The sequence below is a fragment of the Haemaphysalis longicornis genome, unplaced genomic scaffold (genome assembly GCF_048455015.1).
Source record: "Haemaphysalis longicornis isolate Haplotype H1 unplaced genomic scaffold, Haemaphysalis longicornis Haplotype H1 scaffold_3, whole genome shotgun sequence".
In the NCBI taxonomy this organism is placed as follows: domain Eukaryota; kingdom Metazoa; phylum Arthropoda; class Arachnida; order Ixodida; family Ixodidae; genus Haemaphysalis; species Haemaphysalis longicornis.
The window spans coordinates 82,772,762-82,780,554 of NW_027526335.1; positions in this window are offsets into that span (position 1 = coordinate 82,772,762).

The following is a 7,793-nucleotide window of genomic DNA, read 5'->3' on the forward strand; positions in this document are numbered from 1 at the left end:
GGCAAGGCGAAAGTACACACGTTTTCGTATTCCTGCATAAGTCAACTGGTAGGATCTGTGAAGCTTGTCCCGTCCAGCAAATGAATTCCAATAAAGTCGAAAGTTTTGCCGTAATTCTTGGGTATAATCTGGGGAACCGCTGCTAATCTAAGTATCCGCAATGCGGAGTAGCACCAGTTATTATTCGTTTTACTCCTATAAATTCGTTCTTTATTCTTTACTCGTTTTACTCCTCAAACCGAAATCTCACGTCACTCGCTAGCAACAAATCGCTTTCTTCTTGTGCTGGATGCTACAATTGTGAAGTGGTGGCCGTTATCTTATCGGCATCACCCAGAAGGCTACATTTCACATGGACGCAGCATTTCTGTATTCTCCTTATATCCATCAGTTACGAAGCCTACTACAATATCTGTCTGGTTTCTCTCTTACGCAGAATGTTACAGGAGTGTGCACACGTTATCCAATTGGTTGAATGTCTAAGAAGCAACACCTTTTAGTCTAGCTTCTCTTTTAATTAGTAAACCCCATAAGTTGTGCAATGAATATTTTGGTGGCTGTTGGTAGAAGAGCCAGGCTATTTAATTTAGGGCGCTGTATCCGTTTAATGTGTGAAAACAGAAGGAGTATTGTAAAAACAGTTGACGTAAAGTGGTGATAGCCTAGGCTGTTAAAGCCTTCGACTTCATAGGGCCATCCACACTTCCTGTTTACTGACTAAACAGAGGTTACAAGAAGCCTCCTAAATAGCAAATCATCTGAGGAACCAAATTTTGCCTATCCGTGGTGTCATGCGCTTACGGATGAATTTAGGAAACTCCAAAAACCATTGTCTTTAAAAGAGGTTTAAATTAAAATTTACCCCTCGAAGTTCAACTTTAAAAGTTTCTGAGAAGGACTAGACGTACTAATATATTTTGCCTCAGAACGTTTGCTCCTAACAGCTTTTTTCCGACCATCGCACTGCCGGGAATGGTGCAGCTTCGGCGCTTTAAATCCCGTAATTTGATCACGAAGTTCATTTTGTAGTGCCGCTGAACCCATCATTGCAAACAGAATGAGCGCTTAAACTGCCGGTTACAGCCTGGCTTAGTTAGCAGTGGTTGCCCTTGTACGTGTACGTCCTCAGCTCCGGTCCCTTTTATGCTAACCGTCAGCCTGCAGGCTTCGCACGCATTCCGTCTGAGTGTTAAAAGGCAGTTCTCGGCTTTCCGGTTGCGAAGGTAATAGTAGCACCCGGAAGTCGCGGGTTAGAATACAGGAAAGTAGATCTGTATATGTTATTATGATACCGAAGTTGGGAGGAAGGTATAGAGTATTTTATGTTGCAGTATTTGAATATTCGAAACCTAAAAAAATTCGAAATCTTTCGCGAAAAACTAAGGATTCTCAAAGCTCTCGACTGACAGAGTATAAAATTTTAACTTCAAATACATACTTCCAATTTACTGAAAAATAAATACGAGAAATGCAGAAAGTTACAAATTGATGTTTCATCAAATGTAGTCGCGACTAGGAAGGACAGTAAAATCGACTGTCGGGCTAGTTGGTGTTGATACATCATTAAGCAGCACTTGAAACAGGACGAAAGCACAGAAGACACACACGACGGTGCTAACTCGCAACTGTTTTTATTACGCACAAACACAAATATATACTCAGAATCAACACGTGCCCAGGTAAACCCATCGATAGGGGTTGGCATGGGGTTCGATAAAGCTCGGATCGATGAGTTCCGTTCACGTTGCCAGGTCAACCCCTCAATAAGGATTGACCTAGGGTTCGATAAACCTATGTTCGATAAGTGCGGTTCAATACACCTCGATGTTTATCAAACCGCACTATCCGGGCACGTGTTAATATGAGCATATATTTGTGTTTGTGCGTTACAAAAACACTTGTGAGTTAGCGCCGTCGTGTGTCTTCTCTGCTTTCGTCCTGTTTCAAGCGCTCCTTAACGATGCTTATACGAAGAACTATGTTGAGTGGCGCAAAGTAAATGTTTGAAATTGAATATTCTTGAAGCGAAATATTTTATTGCAAAGAGGAAAATTCAATCACAATTTTGACCTCATGGTAAGAGCTGCTTCAATGTAAAAAATAAAGTTTTCAGCAAACTAATCACTACGCGTTTTATACCTTCATTGGTATTTTTCCGCTCATATGCTATATCCTTTGGCTATGGCCTACCTTAATGCTAGTGTTTCATCACGCATGCACAGCAACGTTGTTACTAACGGTATAAATGACTTTGTTTGCCTCGGCTTTGATGAATTTTTTGTTGTTTGTTCAAAAAAGCGTAGTTCAGGCAAAATGAGTTTTTAAGCTTGTGGTAATATAAACTTAGAAAGAAATGCATCGCATTCTTCGATGTGCAAAGCGCTGGAAAGAAAAGCCGAACTTTGGTATTACTAAACTTTCAACTTTGTAGTGTCATTTGCTCCCATTGGCGTTTTGGTTTAATATTGTGCAACTTTACCCAAATTATGTTTTGCACGATGTAGGGGGATTTCAATCGGTCAACGTCTTTGTAACACTCCTAAAACAGAATGCCGCGCATTCTTTTTCACAAACCCTCAACCTGCCCTAGCGGTGTAACGCAAGTTTTTACGCCTGTGGGCGCTATTTTATTTTTGAGTGTTCATCCTACCACATCATCCTCATCTGCCCTGCTCCTACACAGGCATTTTTCACAGGGGATAGACGTTCTTACGCTTAATTAAGAACAAGCCCAGTGCGTTGACGGCCGTCTCGGAACAACCGACGTCACCAAGTTGCGCCATGAGCCTATTAGTATAATAAAAGCAAAAGACACTTTTTGAGTACTTTTCTCTCCAAACAAAAGTGTGCAAAAAGTTGCCAGAAAACTTCGAACACGGGCGTGCACTTTACGCTGCAAGTAAATGAAAGGATTAAAAGATTTAAAATGACGTCGTCGTTTACTAACCCCATCCGCTACATTTCTGAAGCTTCGGTGTTGTAGAAGTTGGCAACGGTCGCTCTTGAATGTAATTAAAGGGCGCAGCTAGGTTACGCGCTAAAATACTTTGGGGGCACACACAGTTGTTACTGGTGGTGATTGAGAAAACATTATGTCCAGCCGAAAGTCACTAAGTCCTTCTTCGAGATTTCTGCTTCAAGTAACGTTTTAGAGCTTTTATGTACAGTATGTTTTCAACTTTTGTGTTTGAATTGGTACGACTTACTTTTGAGAGTTTTTTCGTCAGCATGTCGGCTGGTATGTTCTACGCTCCGTAGCAATAAATAGTTACAGGCAGTTTCGCTGGTACAGAATTTATACCCACGCAGCGATTGTCTATGCGCTCTAGGACGTGTCGCAGCCATTGGGCGAGCTCCTTTCTGATGATGATGATGATAGTTGGGTTTTATTGGCGCAAGGCCGACTATGGGCAAAGAGCGCCAAAGAAGAAGTTACTGAATTATGATGAGACCGTACATACTAAAATATGTGACTAAAAGTAAAGGTGATGCAAAACAAAAGACAATGGAGATGGCTGGTGTATAGGGCCAGGGTGATTACACATGATATGACAAGAGCTGCAGAAAGTTTACCTCAGCTAAAAACTTAAAAACACGTTGACTAGAAAACATTGGTTCGTCGGCTAAAAAGTATGATGGGTGCAAAGGAATGTGTTGTCTGTATAATTCAGGGAAATGTTTGTGTCGTGTTGTGTCAAGTGCCTTGCATGTGATTAGTATGTGGACTATGGATAGGCCCTTTCCATACCTGCTACACATGGGTCTCGAAGTTCCAGTGAGCAGGTGGGAGTGTGTCGCATGTGTGTGGCCTATCCGCAGCCTAGCCAGGGCGACTTCAGTGTATCTGTTGTGTGAGTCAGTTATGTAGCGTCCCAGTTGTGGTTTTATTATGTGTAGTTTCTTGTCTGTTTGTTGACTCCAGTGTAATTGCCATGTGTTACGAAGCTGTCGTCTGATGTGTGTCTTTAGGTCTGTGTAAGGTACTGTTGTAACGTCAACTGTAGTCATGAGAGCAGCATCACCAACCATTTGTTCGGCGGCCTCATTGCCAGGGATTCCACAATGCCCTGGTACCCAGCATATAGTTATTTCAAGATTTGAGGCATAAGCAGACATTAGTACCTTGAAGAGAGCATTTATGACATAGTTTTTAGATGACCTTCCTAATGACAGTGCCTGTACAACGCTTTGAGAGTCTGTGTACACAATGGACTTGGGAATTTTATGTTTGATGATGTGGTTTGAAACGAGTTAAATGCCATATGTTTCTGCCGTGTAAATACTGTTATGAAAATTCATTGTTTTGCTTACTCTAAAATTTGGTCCGTGCGCTGCACAAGGTACCGTAGAACCAGTTTTCGACGCGTCACTATAGAACTCTGCGCACCTGTACTTGTCCTGCAGGAACAGGAAGTGCTGCAGAATTGCACTTCTGGGTACCCAATTTTTTTCTACTAATGTAAATGATAGGTCGCATGATATCGGATGTAGATGCCATGGTGGAATTAAATTATGGATGGGTGTCTTGTGCGTGTCTGAAAGAGGGACCGTGAGTGCAGAAGCCTCCTCCCTAACTCTGAGACAGAAAGGTAAGGAAACGGATGGCCTGTTTAAAAAGAGTTGCAAGTTTGATGTATTGTTCATGATGGGATTAAAAGGATGGTTGGTAAGGGATACAATCTTAGATGCATATAGCAGGTCAACATACTCCCGCTGATGCCCTAGACACCACTTGTCGCACTCGACATAAAGGCTTTCTACAGGGCTAGTGCGGAAAGCGCCGCATGAGAGACGAAGGCCAAGATGCAGCACTGGGTCGAGCATTCTCAGTGCGGTCTTTGTCGCCGACCCATACACGACACTGCCGTAGTCGAGCCGAGACCCCACCAACGCTGTGTACAGGCGCAGCAGGAGTTGTTTGTCGGCCCCATCAGGTTGATGTGAGAGAACCTTAAGAATATTCATTGTTTTTAGGCATTTACATTTGAGCTGTTTGATATGAGGGATGAATGTAAGTTTTTCATCGAATAAAATGCCTAAAAACTTCTGCTCCTTGTTCACAGGAATTGGCACATTCGCAAGAGTGATGTCTGGGTCCTGGTGGACCCCACGCTTCCTGGAGAATACAACACAAGAGCTCTTTCCAGGATTAATTTTAAAACCATTATTTTCTGCCCAGCCGGCAAGCTTCTTGACGCCGAGCTGGACTTGACGTTCGCAGATGGACATGTTACATGATTTAAAGGATATCTGGACGTCGTCTACATACATGGTATAAGAGATTGTGGGTGGCAATGCCTTTCCAAGAGAGTTCATCTTAACTATGAAGAGCGTGCAGCTCAACACTCCACCTTGCGGCACGCCATTTTCTTGCACATGTACCTTTGACAGTGCAGAACCAATTCTGACGCGAAAGGTTCTCTCCGACAAATAACTAGCAAGAGTGTTAAACATATTACCAGAAACACCGAATGACTTGAGGTCAGTAAGGATTTCATAACGCCAAGCGGTATCATAAGCCTTTTCGAGGTCGAAAAACACAGTTACGCAGTACTGTTTATGCACGAAGGCATCCTTAATATACGATTCAAGAGCTACGAGTTGATCATTCGTGGATCGCCCCGCCCTGAAGCCTGCCTGGCAGCTCTCGAGAAGGCCGTTGTACTCCAAAAAGTACACGAGCCTCCGGTTTATCATCTTCTCGAGAAGCTTGCACAGGCAGCTGGTCAGGGCAATGGGTCGATAGCTAGCGGGAGAAGAAGGGTTCTTTCCTTCTTTCAAGAATGCTACAACTATGGCATCCCTCCAATACTTTGGAATGTGCCCCGAAAGCCATATCTTGTTGAACAGGTGAAGAAGTGTTACAAGAGTGTCTGTGTGTAAGCTCTGTATCATTGTATATGTAATGTTGTCTGGGCCTGGAGCTGAGGGTGTACACGTGCTCAGAGCACCCCTCAGCTCATGAAGCGTGAATTCGGAGTTATAAGAGGTGGCTGACCTGTCATTGGCATGTAAAGGCTTCTTTTCAGCCACGAGTTTGTGCTTCATGAAGGTGTTTGTGTAGTGTGCTGAACTGGAAACGTGTTGGAAGTGTTGTGCGAGCATGTCAGCCTGGTCTTCAAGTGTGTCCCCTGTTGCGCTGACCAGAGGCAGGCTGTGTGTTTGTTGTCCTTTGAGTTTACGTATTCTCGTCCATACTTTCCGTGTGTCTGTGTAGGAGTTAATTGATGTTATGAATGTACGCCAACTATCGCGTTTTGCCTCACGGCGCACACGTTTTCCGAACGCCTTGGCCCGTTTGAACAAGAGGAGGTTACTCGACGTGGGGTACCGACGAAGGATACCCCACGCCTTGTTCTCGGCCTCTCGCGCCCGCCTACAGTTCTCATTCCACCACGGCCTCCGCTGGTTGCGCGGGGCACCAGAGGCGTGGGGAATGGACCTTTCGGCGGCGTCGAGGATGTGCGCCGTGAGCAGTTGGGTAGCTTCTTCAACGTGTAGGTGTCCTATGGATGTGTGGTGTAGTTTGAATGTCTCTGTAAATGTATTCCAGTTAGCTCTTGCTTCATTAAACCTTTTATGGGAAGATGGACTGCTCGGGCCTGTACCTATATGCGTTAATGAAGTGGGGAAATGGTCACTACCATATGGGTCTGTGCCCACGCCCCATTGAAGACATGGAAAGAGAATTGCAGAACCAATAGCCAAGTCAAGATGTGAGTATGTGTTGTGACCTGTGTTATGGTATGTAGGCTGTTTCTTGTTGAAAAGGCATGCTCCAGAGGATGTTAAAAACTTCTCTATCAGGCGACCTCGGGCATCCGTGCGAGAAGAGCCCCAAAGAGAGTTATGAGCATTAAGGTCGCCTGTAAGGATGTACGGTTCGGGCAGCTGGCCAACCAGCGCCTCGAAGTCAGAGCTCGAAAGTGAGACATCAGGAGGAATGTATATGGAGCATACCATTATCAACCTATTAAATATTATTGTTCGAATTGCTACAGCCGGAAGGACAGTGTCCAAGGTGACAGGGTGGCATGCTAAGGATTTGCGGGCAATTATGACCACACCGCCAGAAGAGTGTGTGCAGCCATCCCTGTCTTTCCTGTATACCAGGTAACTATTCAAGAAATTTGTGTGTTTGGAATTAAGATGTGTTTCCTGGACACACATTAAACTTGGCTGATTGGCATGCAGAATCTCATGCACGTCGTCAAGATTATTCACAAGACCTCTGCAGTTCCATTGAACAATGTTTTCTCTTCCCATTATGATGTGTTAGAGCTACTGGAGTGTGATTATTTATGTAGGGTCTTTCGGTGCTTGCACTATTGGAAGGGGTTTTCTGACCTTCTCTACTGACCTGGACGTCGCAGCCCGTTCCTTCCGCTGGGATGAAAGCCGGAAGGGCTCGACGTCCATGTCGTCATCTGAAGGCAAGGGGGTGCCCAGCGGACTGGGCCCCCTTGACGTGGTACCCTTTCGGGTGTTCTTTGCCTGCGCTGCCAGTGCCGAAGGCGTGGGGAGCACGACAGACGGCACAGGCAGTGAGGCGGTGGAGGGGGTCGCTGCGACTGCCTCCGTCTCCATCTCCGTGCCCTTGCATGTGCTTTGGGCCGGTGGAGAGGAAGCAGTGGATGCAGCGGCATCCCCAACAGATGTTGTTGCCACCACAGCCGCTGCTGGGTGAGCGAGCGGTGCACCCTGGGGGGGGGGGCGGGGGCGGGACCACGTCCGACTCGCGGTACTGGGTCCGCGGCGAAACCAGACGCCGCTTCGCCCCCCGGCGAGCCGCG